This window comes from Ranitomeya variabilis, chromosome 4 (assembly GCF_051348905.1).
Source record: "Ranitomeya variabilis isolate aRanVar5 chromosome 4, aRanVar5.hap1, whole genome shotgun sequence".
NCBI lineage: Eukaryota > Metazoa > Chordata > Amphibia > Anura > Dendrobatidae > Ranitomeya > Ranitomeya variabilis.
The window spans coordinates 600,754,293-600,769,834 of NC_135235.1; positions in this window are offsets into that span (position 1 = coordinate 600,754,293).

The following is a 15,542-nucleotide window of genomic DNA, read 5'->3' on the forward strand; positions in this document are numbered from 1 at the left end:
TTGACAGTCAGCGATGGATCCTGCGTCCATAAGCTTCCATTATAGCCATCGACGGACAGTGCAGGATCCATCGCTGAGCAATTTTCCGACATACACAAAAAAGTTCCTCTGTGTGTTGTCTCTGCCCGACGGACAGCAATTTTATGATGGATCCAGTGCACAATGGATGAAACGGATGGCCATACATCACAATTCGTCGCTAAAACAAGTCTATGGGAAAAAAACGGATCCAGCAGAAACATTTGCTGGATCCATTTTTTTCACAAAACGACGCATTGTGACGGAAAAAGAAAGACGGAAGTGTGAAAGAGGCCTAAGTATTATAACCTTTATACGTGTCCATACTGTGATCCATCACTTGGGTTTTATATATACTCTGGACAATTCCAGTATAGATTCCTTCATTGTTGGCCACTATTTTGACTGATATTATCAGTCTCTATGTGTTAGGTTCCATGATTTAAGGTATTCTATTCAGTGTCATTGTGTGGACCTTATTGGCACCTATTTATTTACTATTCCTTACCTAGCTTTTGTAAAAATTTGGGATTTAGTTGCCCCTTTATAGATTATATCCATTTGTCAGTTACTCTGCTCCCCTACTGTGCTGAGTAGTCTCTGTATTTTAAATTTTAAATTAAATGTTTTAATTCTTTCAATAAAAATGTATTTATTTATTAATTTTTGGATTATACTCTGAGTTTTTTACCTCTTTCATTTTGTGATATCATGTTATTGATGAGTTTGTCCTGGTATAATTGTATTTGGGCAGTTGTGTAACATTTTTACAGGTGGTGTAATGTTTGCATCAAGAATTTGTTGAAACTTCATTGAATCCATTCCTCCCTTTATCCGTAAAATGTTCCCATGACAATGGCTGCAACACAACCCCAAAGGATGATAGATCCACCCCAATGCTTAATGGTTGGTGAGATGTTCTTTTCCTGAAATTCTGTGCTCTTTTGTCTCCGCACATATGTTTGATCATTGTGGCCAAAGAGTTCTATTTTAACCTCATCGGTCCACAGGACTTGTTTCCAAAATGCATGATTTACAAGTACTTTTACGTGCTTCTGAATTTTATGGTGAGGATGCAGGAGTGGTCTTCTTCTGATGACTCTTCCATGATGGCCGTATTTGCGCAGGTGTCTCTGTACATTAGAACAATGTACCACGACACCAGAGTCTGCTAAATCTTTCTGAAGGTCTTTTGCAGTCAAGCGGGGGTTCTGATTTGCCTCTCTAGCAATCATACAAGCAGCTCTCACTGAAATTTTTCCTGGTCTTCCAGACCTTATCTTGACCTCCACTGTTCCTGTGAACTGCCATTTCTTAATGACATTTCGAATTGAGAATAACTTAAAAACACTATTCTATATTCTTATAGCCTTCTCCTGCTTTGTGCGCCTCCACCATTTTTATTTTCAGAGTGCTAGGCAGCTGCTTAGAAGAACCCATGGCTGCTGTTTTTTGGCACAAGTTTAGTGAAGGCTGTTTTTTTATAAAGCTGGAAAATCTGCATCACCTGGCCTTTCCTAAGAATGCTAGTGAACAAGCCATAACCCTAACAGGTTAATTAAGGTCTGAAACCTTGGTCAAAGTTATCTGAGCACACAAATCTCTAAGGTGCCCAAACCTTTGTATCTACTCATTTTCAGTTTTGTAATTTTTTAAATTAAAAAAATTACATTTTTTTTGTTGTTGCCTAAAATAAAAAGGAAATGTGTCTTCTTTAACTTTAGCCCTTTGACCAGGGGTGCCAAAACATTTACATGCAACTATATATGTACTATTACTATAAACTTACTTACAGCAGGGTATATGCTCATTTTGTTTCTACCTTAGGTTTTGTCTGTTTTGAGCAGGTGTAGATTTACACTATTTTAAGCATAAAACATCTCAGATAGAATCATAGAATGATAGAGTTGGAAGGGACCTCCTGGGTCATCTGGTCCAACCCCTGCTCAAAGCAGGATTCGCTAAATCATCCCAGACAGATGTCTGTCCAGCCTCTGTTTGAAGACTTCCATGGAAGGAGAATTCGCCACCTCTCGTGGCAGCCTGTTCCACTCATTGATCACCCTAACTGTCAAAAAGTTTTTTCTAATATCTAATCTGTGTCTCCTCCCATTCAGTTTCATCCCATTGCATCTAGTCTTTCCTTGTGCAAATGAGAATAAAGATGATCCTTCTACAATGTGACAGCCCTTGATATATTTGCAAACAACTATTAAGTCTCCTCTCAGTCTTCTTTTCTGCAAGCTAAACATTAACAAATCCTGTAACCGTTCCTCATAGGAAAGGTTCGCAGACCTATCACCATTCTGGTCGCTCTTCTCTAAACTTGCTCCAGTTTCTTGATGTCTTTTTTTAAATGTGGCGCCCAAAACTGGACACAGTATTCCAGATGAGGTCTGACCAAAGAGGAGTAGAGGGCAATAATGACTTTGCGTGATCTAGACTGTATGCTTCTGTTAATACATCCCAGAATTGCATTTGCCTTTTCTGTTACTGCATCACACTGTTGACTCATGTTCAGTTTATGATCTATTAGTATACCCAAGTCTTTTTCACATGTGCTGTTGCTTAGCCCTATGCCTCACATTCTGTACAGTTAGGTCCATATATATTTGGACAGAGACAACATTTTTCTTATTTTGGTTATAGACATTACCACAATGAATTTTAAACAAAACAATTCAGATGCAGTTGAAGTTCAGACTTTCAGCTTTCATTTGAGGGTATCCACATTAAAATTGGATGAAGGGTTTAGGAGTTTCAGCTCCTTAACATGTGCCACCCTGTTTTTAAAGGGACCAAAAGTAATTGGACAATTGACTCCAAGGCTATTTCATGGAGAGGTGTGGGCAATCCCTTCGTTATGTCATTCTCAATTAAGCAGATAAAAGGCCTGGAGTTGATCTGAGGTATGGTGCTTGCATTTGGAAGGTTTTGCTGTGAAGTAAACATGCGGTCAAAGGAGCTCTCCATGCAGGTGAAACAAGCCATCCTTAAGCTGCGAAAACAGAAAAAACCCATCCGAGAAATTGCTACAATATTAGGAGTGGCAAAATATACAGTTTGGTACATCCTGAGAAAGAAAGAAAGCACTGGTAAACTCATCAATGCAAAAAGACCTGGGCGCCCACGGAAGACAACAGTGGTGGATGATCGCAGAATAATCTCCATGCTGAAGAGAAACCCCTTCACAACAGCCAACCAAGTGACCAACACTCTCCAGGAGATCGGCGTATCAATATCCAAATCTACCATAAAGAGAAGACTGCATGAAAGTAAATACAGAGGGTTCACTGCACGGTGCAAGCCACTCATAAGCATCAAGAATAAAAAGGCTAGACTGGAATTTGCTAAAAAACATCTAAAAAAGCCAGCACAGTTCTGGAAGAACATTTTTTGGACAGATGAAACCAAGATCAACCTCTACCAGAATGATGGAAAGAGAAAAGTATGGCAAAGGCGTGGTACAGCTCATGATCCAAAGCATACCACATCATCTGTAAAACACGGCGGAGGCAGTGTGATGGCTTGGGCATGCATGGCTGCCAGTGGTACTGGGTCACTAGTGTTTATTGATGATGTGACACAGGACAAAAGCAGCCGAATGAATTCTGAGGTATTCAGAGACATACTGTGTGCTCAGATCCAGCCAAATGCAGCCAAACTGATTGGTCGTCGTTTCATACTACAGATGGACAATGACCCAAAACATAAAGCCAAAGAAACCCAGGAGTTTATTAAAGCAAAGAAGTGGAATATTCCTGAATGGCCAAGTCAGTCACCTGATCTCAACCCAATTGAGCATGCATTTCACTTGTTAAAGACTAAACTTCAGACAGAAAGGCCCACAAACAAACAGCAACTGAAAACCACCGCAGTGAAGGCCTGGCCGAGCATCAAAAAGGAAGAAACACAGCGTCTGGTGATGTCCATGAGTTCAAGACTTCAGGCAGTCATTGCCAACAAAGGGTTTTCAACCAAACACTAAAAATAAACATTTTATTTAAAATTATTGAATCTGTCCAATTACTTTTGGTCCCTTTAAAAACAGGGTGGCACATGTTAAGAAGCTGAAACTTCTAAACCCTTCATCCAATTTTAATGTGGATACCCTTAAATGAAAGCTGAAAGTCTGAACTTCAACTGCATCTGAATTGTTTTGTTTAAAATTCATTGTGGTAATGTCTATAACCAAAATAAGAAAAATGTTGTCTCTGTCCAAATATATATGGACCTAACTGTAAATGCTTTTTTCATTTTTATTGCCCAGATGTAGTACTTTGCATTTTTTCTTGTAAAAAAACATTCTGTTAGTTGCTGCCCACTGTTCCAGTTTATTTATATCTTTTTGAATCCTCTCTCTCTTCTCTAGTATTAGCTATCCCTCCTAGTTTTGTGTCATTAGCAAATTTAATTAGTGTACCCTCAATTTCTTCATCTAAATCAGTGTTTCCAAAACTCCAGTCCTCACGGATTTTTTCAGGATTTCCTTAGTATTGCGCAAGTAGTGGAAGCATCATCAAGGCATCAGGAATTGTCTCACCTGTGCAACACTATGGAAATTCTGAAAACATGACCCGTGGGGTCCGTGAGGACTGGAGTTTGGGAAACACTGATCTAACTCATTGATAAAGATGTTGAACAATACAGGGCCCAGGACAGAACCCTGTGGTACCCCACTTGAGACATTCTTCCAACTGGATGTGCAGCCATTTACGACCACTCTTTGGGTCCGATCACTAAGACAGTTATGAATCCACCTAACAGTTGCCTTGTCCATTCCATACTTAGTCATATTTTCAATAAGGATGGTGTGAGATACTTTGTCAAATGCTTTGCTGAAGTCAAGATATACTATATATACAGCATTTCCCTGATCCACCCATTCAGTGATTTTGTCATAGAAGGAAATTAAGTTAGTCTGACATGACTTATTAGTTACAAACCCATGCTTCATACTTATCCAAGTACTTACATGCATGTTGTTTAATAATTTGTTCAAAGTTCTTTCCTGGTATGGAAGTCAGACTCACTGGCCTATAGTTCCCTGGGTCCACCTTCTTCCCCTTTTTCAAAATAGGAACGACAATTGCTCTTCGCCAGTCTTCCTGTTCTCCAAAAATTTTCAAAGATTATGGAGAGTGGTTCATAAATTTCTTCTGCTATCTCCTTCAGTAATCTGGGGTGTAATTCATCTGGACCTGGAGACTTGAATTCATTTATGTTAGCTAAGTGTTTCCTCACTATCTTTCTGTTTATATATATCATGGATTCTTCTACTCCTTTAATAGGACAGTGCAGATCAGTTGAAATTACATTTCGTTTCTGAGAGAAAACAGATGCAAAATAGGAATTTAAAAGTTCGGCCTTTAACATCTTTTCCTACCATTTTATCATTTTCATCCTGTAAAAATCCTATAGCATCTTTTACTTTTCTTTTACTTTTGACATATCCCACAAATCCTTTTTTACTGCTTTTGTGTCTCTTGCAAGCCTTAATTAATTAATAGCTTTGGATAATCTGATTTGTGCCCTGCAGGTTCTGCAGACAGCATTATAATCTTCTTTAGATTTGCCTCCCTCTTTCCATTTGATAAACATTTCTTCCTTTTTAGCATGTGTTTAAGTTCTGTGTTCATCCATCCTGGTTTCCTTAAATGCTTTGTATTCTTCCCTCTTTTTGGAATTGTTAACGATTGTGCTTTGAGAATATCATTTGTCAAAATTTCCCAACCTTTCTGGACATTTTTGTCCTTAAGGATATCCAGCCATTGGATCCCTCCGATTCTCTTAAAATCTGCCTTTCTGAAATCTAACCTTGAAGTCTGAGTCTTAACAGGTCTTCCTCCTCTAGTTATGCAAAATTCGAAAATAGCATGGTCGCTACCTCCTAGGGTCCCAGCAACTCTTACCTCCTCAACCATTTCCTCCCTTTTTATAAGGATTAGATCCAAGGTAGCAGATCCCCTTGTTTTCTCCCCTACCTTTTGGAAGATAAAGTTGTCAGCAAGAGAGGATAAGAATTTGCTTGACCTGTTAGTTTTACCTGATAGAGATTACCAACAAATGTCTGGATTGTTGAAATCTCCCATGACCACTATGTCATATTTTTTGGAGAACTTGGCCAATTGATGCATAAAGAGTTCATCCATATCTTCGGCTTGCACAGGCTGTCTGTAGTAAATGCCTACAATGGTGTCCTTTCCATTGTTCTCTCCTTGTATTCTTACCCAAACATTTTCCACAGAACTCCCTAAGGCTAAGGCTTTGTTAAAGTTGTGGTAACTTTTAAAGTTTTTGTGCAAATTTTAACTTTTTTTGCCCAAAATTGGTGTAAACTAATTAATTAATATAAAACAGTAGAAGAGTCCAGAGGAGAACATTTAAGAAGCTGGAGAAATAATGAAGGAAACATCTTGTAGACTCAGGCTGGGGGCAGCTCTGGGGTCACTGCACTCCAAAAGTAAATTCCAAGATGTAAACAGGCATTTGTTATGGTGGAAGGTGTAAACAGCTAGATCTGTAATTTATGGGGGGCTTTCGACCTCTCTCCTTATCTATCTTCTCTTATCAGGTTATCAGTTGGGATGCACTGGTGGTGGATAGACAGCTGGCATCCCTCCATCCTTCCTTCATTCCTAGGATCATCTACGTTAATAATCAGTTATTGACCAATGATAATTATAATGTCACTAATCAATACGTCCCAGCTAATCATGTCCAGAGGATTCCCAGTACACTGAGTCTCTGTAATTGGCATTATTAAATCAGGCTGTGCAGCCAGGTCTATAAATAACAAATTGCTCCCTTGTTCTTGGTGTCTGTGTCCTGCTGGTTGCTGGACTCCAAGGCCCAGACACCACTATCCTGGGGTCAATGGGTCAGTGAGCAGATGGGGGGGGTTAGAATCTGATCTGGGAACAAGGGGTCTACATATTATAGACCACAAATTCATGTAATGCAGTGCACTATTGCCCAAAGTGTCAGCTCATGGACCTCTTCTTTATCACCAGGCACTAACAATGTGATATAATCCCCCTGCTATGACTCCCTGCAAATTTTAATTGCCTTTCCTATAAGATAAAAGGGTTGTCCACCTCTCTGAATTTTTGTTTTTACTTAAATGCATGTAATAGAAGCTAAAAATATTTTTTTGCAATTGGGTTTCATTCGACTTTTCGCACCGTTTGCCTTCTTTTATAGCCTCTGTGCCCACTCTTTATTGCTGGATACAGAATGAGTTACGGTAACTAAGAATCCTTCATTCAGTCCACAATGACTCTCTGCTGGGGAGTTTTGTAATTTTTTAAATCTCTTCTCCTAACCTCCTCTCAGCTGATTTATGCCCACAGACCACAACAAAGTTGAATGTGCAGAAAAGACAAAGAGCCTGTAAAATCCAACTGGTGCAAAATGCCAAATTTTCAATTAAACCAAATTGTTAAAATTAGTTGTAGCCACAAGTACATGCATAAAAGTAAAAAAAAATCCCCAAAAGGAGGACAACCTCTTCAAAACATTGGTGTCACCCACCATAAAACTAGGGCTCCATTCTGGAACTTTGTTACCTGCTACAATTATCGGAGTAACTGGAATGCATCTTAGCAAATGTTTTTATAGAACTTGTGGTAAAACCTGAGACAACATCCTGGCAGGCACCTCTCAGCTTCTAGTCAGAGCTCAACAATGGTGTATTTAGTTTGGTCACTGGGGTCAGGTCCAGAGAGAGAGGCGATGATGTGGAAAGACCTCTGGAGCCTTATCTGGTGGAAGGACTATATGGGGGCATCTGTGGCCTGGGTCTGGTTTCTGGGGCACAGAGCAGGTCTGCCGACCTTTCACCCATGCTGAGCGCCATCCAGCAGTAACCTAGGACCAGGCACACAGTTCTGATCCACATAGCACACGTTATGTTATATATTATATCATGGCTGCACAGGAGTGTAAGGAAAAACATGTCACATTACAATGTGATGCACATTCACGATGTCATATGTACTAAATCATTAGATCAGCAAAAAAATACTACAATAAATGTGCTAAACTATATTATGATAGACGGTGATGGCGGCGGTCGAGTCCACGCGGAAGCATGCACCAGGCCACTACATAAACAGATGATGCACACACACCTTACTAGTGATTAACAAAATGTCCCCATTTCCCCTCAACCAAAACATAGTGTCCTCATTATTTCGCAAAGCTTTACATTTTATATACATGACTTTGGCAGACAAACACGGAAATCGGGACCGGGCCAAGTCTATGACATAGCTGGGTTAGCAGTAAAACGCAAGAACAAAATATTTTTCCAAGATAGCTCCGTAGATGGGGCTCACCTCCACCAGTCCGTCTGTGCCCAGCCAGGCTACAGGGGAACAGGGCTCTGATTATACTAGATGCCTGTGGGAGGCACGGACCCGCACAAGCGATAAGTAGACACCGAGCCAATAACGCTGCATCATTAAAAAAGCATTTGATGGAAAGAGAGAAAAAAAATAACATTGCCATGTGGAATATTTAAGGAATCTCTAAACCAACACCGGGCTCGTCTTACACAGAGACTAGTTGTCTACCAAACATTAGCAAATGGAAATTGTGCACTTTCATTTTTTTTTCACTGTCGAAGTGCCCAATGGAATTTAAAAATAATTCAGGGCCATATCTTCAGGGCTTTTTTTTTCTTCTTTTTACTAAAGGCTTCTGCTGATCTGGGTGGTTTTCATAAAAGACGTTCTTGTCCTTTAATTCAGTGTAAGGACTATGACCTTTACACCTTCACTGTGGGAGAGGGGCCGCAGCTCCCGGAGATCAGGCCCCTGACACAGCTTAGGTCTAGGATAAGGAATCGGTCACAGTGGGGATCTAATCTGCTCAGCACCGGCTGATTTTTTTTTTTTTTTGATGGACACGGAGTTCAAAAGACGTCGTCAGCGAGTTTCAGCCTAGAAAACACCAGTTTATTTTTACAAGGCGAATTATTCCTTTAAAATAAAAAAAATGTACAACTTGTTCCTGGAGAAAAGAAAGAGACGCCTGTAAAATGGGCTATTAATACATAGGATTAAAAAGTATCAACCACTGAGGACTCTCAATTCTAAATTTTTTTCTACATAGGATTCATGCATTACTCAATGTGGAAGGACAAAGTAAAGTTTAAACAATTTCTTCATCCATTTTGGCCAAATTCAGAATACTTAATACCTTTTTGGGGATTTTGCATTGCAAAACTGCTCCATCAATAAAAAAAAAGAGCAAAAGATACGTTTTTGAAAAATAACGAGTCAAAACCAAGAAATAACCTCCCCCAAAAAAGTATCTACATGACTTGGTCTCCTTGAGCATCAAGTTTATTTTTCTTCTCAGCTTAAGAGACTCTCACACATTTCTTCTTCTTCCATTACATTTTTAAGAAATCTAGAACTATCTGGGCAGGGGCAGGGGGGGTTTCTCCTCCATCTCCCAAGTAATAGGAGAGAATGGTGTGTGATCCATTGCTTGTTCCAAAGTCCAAAGACCACAGCAAAAAAAAAAAATTGAGCTGGACTATAAGCTGATACATGTGCAAAGTGTAAGAGCACGTTCACATTGTGGCTATTTCATAGATAAAACCCAAGGAAAAAAACACAAAAAAACGAAATTGAGGATATACACTATAGCAAGTAAATTAGTAAGTGGTAATAGTGGATCTAAATAACATAGGATACTTAGTTAATGTTATTTTAATGAAAAAAGCAATAAAAGCCATCCCACCACGACAAGGTGTACCCATCGGGATGGTCCTAACCTGTCTCTAGTATTAAAACCTTACAATGTGTCCAAGGACATCAATGTGAATAAGGGCACAGCAGGACAGGGCCAGACTGAGGGTACCGTCACACAGTGCCATTTTCATCGCTACGACGGCACGATTCGTGACGTTGCAGCGTCGTATAAGTATCGCTCCAGCGTCGTAGACGGCGGTCACACGTTGCAATACACGGCGCTGGAGCGATAATTTAATGACGTATTTGCGATGTAGAAGCCGTTGGTTACTGTGCGCACATCGTATACAACCTGTGTCACACAATGCAATCATGCCGCCACAGCGGGACACTAGACGACGAAAGAAAGTTTCAAACGATCTGCTATGACGTACGATTCTCAGCGGGGATCCGGATCGCAGTAGCGTGTCAGACACAGCGAGATCGTAAATGCATCGCTGGAACGTCACGAATCGTGCCGTCGTAGCGATCAAAATTGCACTGTGTGACGGTACCCTGAGACACTGATCCATGGGAAGCTATTCAGTAGAATACTTAGCTCACAAAGGGGAGCCTCACCCCCTTGTTTGTACAAAATACAAGAGATAACAGCAAAACCAAAAAACTGAGCTGGACTATAATCTGGTATATGTACAAAGTGTAAGAGCCTGTCACACAGTGGACATTTTATGGATAAAACCCAAGAAAAAAACCAAGAACTACAAGAGACAGGTTAGGACCATCCCAAAGGGTATACCTTGTTGTGGTGGGATGGCGTTTATGCTTTTTTGATCAAAATGGTGTTAATTAAGTACCCTATGTTATTTACATGTGCCATTTACTGATTTACTGATTTACTAGCCGTAGGGTATATGCTCATTTTTGTATTTTTTTTCTTGGGTAAATTCCAAAGATTGCCAATGCTTAGCATTTTCCCTGGTGTTTTTAGGCTTGAGTGGCACTGGCACTTTCTGTGCTATCAGGGCAGAAATGTACAGAATGACTTAACAAAGATGACATCTTACGACAGTTCCTCTATCTTCAAAACAGCCAAATTTGTTACCTCACTGTTTGATTTTTATGCGCCTGTTACTAATGGATTTTGCTCCAATGGCCAAATCCCTCAAATGCGACCATATTTGTGTCCGACCGGCTTCCCCCATATAATAAACTGAACATGTATAGCACATGCTTCATGATTCATATTCATAAGGGCGTTTTTTAATAAAACCTTCTGTGTCATTTGCACATGAAGGGAAACGGCCGATAGAGAGGAAGGACATCGATAAAACAAATCCTAGGAATACTATTAGTGGAATCAGAAGATGTAAGCCGAGAAGACTTGAAAGAGAACACGATGATGTGGGCCATAGAGAAGACTGGAGAAGGATGACGGCTGTAGAGTATTACCAGCTGATCACACAGAAGAATGCGGTCCACATTAGAAAGTCAAAGCTCCAATGGACATGTGTTTCGAACTAAACTCTGTCAATTTGTTTCAAGGTCAATGCCAGCATCTCGGAGCCTGTAACTATGTCTTATCGGCACTGAATGTCTCCAAACATTTCATTTTTGTGCCAAGTAGATCCAGATGGACAGGCATGAAGAGCCTTGGCATGGGCCACTTTATCATAATAAGCAGTGCTTTTGGATAGTCGGTGATGTACGCCTCCTGCAAGGATCAGGGAACATTTTCGATACGGCAACTGGCTTGCGAAATCCAATCTTAGAAAATTCCTGATCTATATCAATGGCAGACTTTCAAGTATAAATATGTAATAAACATATCTGCAGCAGCAACACGTAAAGCACCCACATGTCACCCAGAAAATAATGCATATTTTTAAAGGGAGTCCGTAACCCTTAATAAACTAAGCATATAGTTATGTACGGGATATAGCTCCTATAAAAAATCACAGCGTTAGCGTTCTAATTGCTGTTTCTGTTCTGTAGAAACTGAAGTTTAATCAAGTATGCTAATTAGTCCGCTTCGTGCACCCTGGGTGTAGCCAAGAGGCTCCATGCACTGTTCTGAACTCTGGTTTTTCATGTCTCTATCGTGTCCCAGTACCCCCCCCCCCCCCTCTCTGTTGCAAAATAAAGTTGTCAGGTGGTTACCAAAAACCTATGTCCTGCTATGTGGTTTATTCAGTAAATTGTCCTATACTGCTATCTACTGTCCAAAGTGTAAAGGTGCAAGAGTTTGGTCACATGACACTTTCTCAGCCCAGTTTCCTGTGGAAGCCTCTAGAAGCTGCTGAGGGAGGAGTCGGAGAGGCGTTCCTCTCCTTCCTGTGAGGAGCGAAGGAAAAAAGAAACAGCTTGAGCGACGTGAGGAGAGGTCTACTTCCTAGGCTGCTCTGCCTTCAGCCTAGGTCCCGCTTCCCTTAATGTTCAATCAGCCAGGAAACTGCCACAGCCTATGCCAGGAAGGCATCTTAAATTTCAATCTTCATAGAGACAGAAGAGACAGAGCTGTACAAGGGCTCTTCTGCTACACTTCACGCCTTTAATGGTTCCACCAGCGTGAGTGCCTCATGTTCTACTGCATCTTCTACTGGACTTAATCGTGAGTGAGCAGAGAATGTTATTTCCACAGTGAACCAAACTGTGTAGGCCCATCCTTGGTAGTAATATCACTGAAGGACTGTGTGAATTAAGATAGTAACCCAGTATAAAACCAGCAGTCAGCCGATCACTATATTTAAGCCATTAACTGGGAAGATTCCATCTTAAACGAGACGATGACCATCTCTCTTGCTACCTAAAATTTCCAGCTTGTATGAAGGACTGTGATACCATTGCTATGGACTATGTATTGTGAAGTGAATACAGTAAAGACTTCCTTTTGATTACGTTAATACCCTTGTCATCAGCATTCATCCTTGAAACTGCGCACACACAATGAGGCTATAAGGGCTCAGTGTGAGGGCCACGGCTCTAGCACGCCACAATGCCGCCTGTGACATTCCTAATTATTATTGGCCGACCCTGGCACAATAACATCTAGTTCACCCCTGGGCACGGCATCCCCGCCTTCCTCACTGGTGATTGACAGTGCTAGCTTGCTTGAGGCCTCTCCAAGGAAGTACAACCAGTGGGCTGAATAGTACACTGAGCCTCTCAGCCACACCCAGGGTGCACGGAGCGGACTAATTAGCATATCTGATTAAATTTCAATTTCTGCACAATGGATGGAGCTAGTAGATCATTTAAAGTGTGATTTGTATAGTGGCTATATCCTCTACAAGGCTTTGTGCTTAATTTATGCTGTCAGTTTGACTGACAAAACTTCTTTTAAATAACAGAGCCCAGGAACAAATTTTTTTTGGCATCGGAAGATCCCTCGCTAACTGTCTCACCTGGCTTGCAGCAGCATCGCTCCACCCCAATAGCAGATTTGACAGAAGAGAAAGACACTGCACAATTGTATTATCCATGATTTAATCTATATATAATAATGAGTGCATGTATGTGTGTATCGACGATGATGTCATAAAGGTTGCCATGGCGAAGATTATGTCATAATGGTTTCAATGGTGACGGTTATGTCATAATGGTTGCCATGGCGAAGATGCTGTCATGATGGGTATATGGGCATGGGACTATGGGATGGAGGATGTGTATGATGGGTATATGGGCACGGGACTATCAGATGGAGGATGTGTATGATGGGTATATGGGCACGGGACTATGGGATAGAGGATAATCATTATAATTTGTTATAACTTACCACAGTTAGTTACTATGGCCGGGCAACGCCTTGCTCTTCAGCTAGTTAATAGAATAGATTTTGCCATGTTAAAGAGAACAGAGATATTTACCGCAGGTAAAAAAAAATACATATTTATGACAAGTGACAGGTCCTCTTTAGGCTATGTGCCCACATTGTGTTTTTTAAGCATTTTTGCAGCGCTTTTCTGCTGCGGAAATGCTTAAAAAACGCTTACCAACAGCATCCCATTAAAGGGAATCTGTCACCTAATTTTGGCCCTATAAGCTTCGGCCACCTCCATCAGGGGCTTATCTACAGCATTCTGTAATGCTGTAGATAAGCCCTCGATGTAACCTGAAAGATAAGAAAAACAAGTTAGATTATAGTCACCTGGGGGTGGTCCGGTGCGGTCCGATTGGCGTCACAGGTCCGGCGCCTCCCATCTTTATACAGTGTCGTCATCCTCCTTGCTTCTGTTGTGGCTCCTGCGCAGGCCTACTGATTTGCCCTGTTGAGGGCAGCGTAAAGTACTGCGGTGCGCAGGCGCTGGGCCTCTCTGACCTTTCCCGACGCCTGCGCACTGCAGTACTTTGCTCTGCCCTCAACAGGGCAGAGAATTACGTCTGTGCAGGAGCCGAGACAGCAGCAAGGAAGAGAACGACATCGTATGAAGATGGGAGGCGCCGGACCCAGACCTGCGACGCCCATCGGACCGCACCAGACCGCCCCCCCCAGGTGAGTATAATCTAACTTGTTTTTCTTACCTTTCAGGTTACATCGGGGGCTTATCTACAGCATTACAGAATGCTGTAGATAAGCCCCTGATGGCGGTGGCCAAAGCTTATAGGGCCAAAATTAGGTGACAGATTCCCTTTAATTTCTAATGCATTCCACAATTGATGTGCCCATGCTGCGTTTTTTCCCGGTCCGGAAACGCATCACAGTAAAAAGCGCAGCATGTTCATTATTTTTGCGGAATCACGGCAATTCCACACTCATAGACATGTATTAGAAAAACGCTTGAAAATCAAATGAAAAACGCATGCAAAACGCGTCAATTACTCGTCAAAAACACGTATAAAACGCATCTAAATCCACATGCATTTTTCCTGCCAAGGATGTGCAGATTTGAAGCAGAAAATTCTGCTTCAATTCTGCAAAGTGGGCACATAGCCTTAAACAAAATTCTGCTTTTTTTCCCTCAGAAAATGCACCACACCTTGGGATCTGATGTTTGCTTGAAATCAGCTGAGCTGTAATACCAATGTTCATTCATCGGGTGAAATTATTTTTTAAGCTTAAAAATAATTCTCGGTGGTGTGTAAACAGGACTAGCTCCGCCGAGAAGAGTGGCCGCCTGTGCGCACCAATCGTTCAGTAAACGTCTAGCGCTGTCAGACTTTTAAACGACCGCCGATCAATAAATATTTCATATTGAGGGTCACACATTAGTTTCCTTATACAGACCCTTTCTCTTATAATCTGACTCCCCCAACTAATGCCTGTCATTGGACGCCTTTGTACTCCCTGATTGAATCTATGTCAGGCATTGTATATCTTTCTGGATACTTCTACTGAACGTTATTTGGTAACATGCTGTTTACTTTGCAGTTTTCTGTACTTAAAAATTTGCAACTTTTTCCATATTTTTCTCTGGCCAGTGCATAAAAGTCTGATGAAAACCAGTCCTGACAGGTAAATCTCTCTCTCTCTCCCTTCAAGAAAGTGCAACTTGTAAAGTCAGGGGTTAAAATCAGAGGTAGCATCACGAGGACTCTGGACTGGACTCTTATTTCAAAGTTTGACTCAGGGGGTTTAAGTCTATACGTAGATGCTGGAAATGATCATAATCTGTCTTTTTACTGTATCCCAGCCTGCACTTTCCAAGAATGAATGGCACTTTATAGGCATTCAGCCTGTGGGTTCAGCCTGCTCTAATATTCCTTAATGAAGCTACTCACCTAACAGAAACGGCTCTGATACCACGGTCACCCCGAGCTGAACTCTAAAAGAACCTCCGCGTGAGATGGAATGGAAGAAAACATGCCGGCCACGGCCCAAGAGCA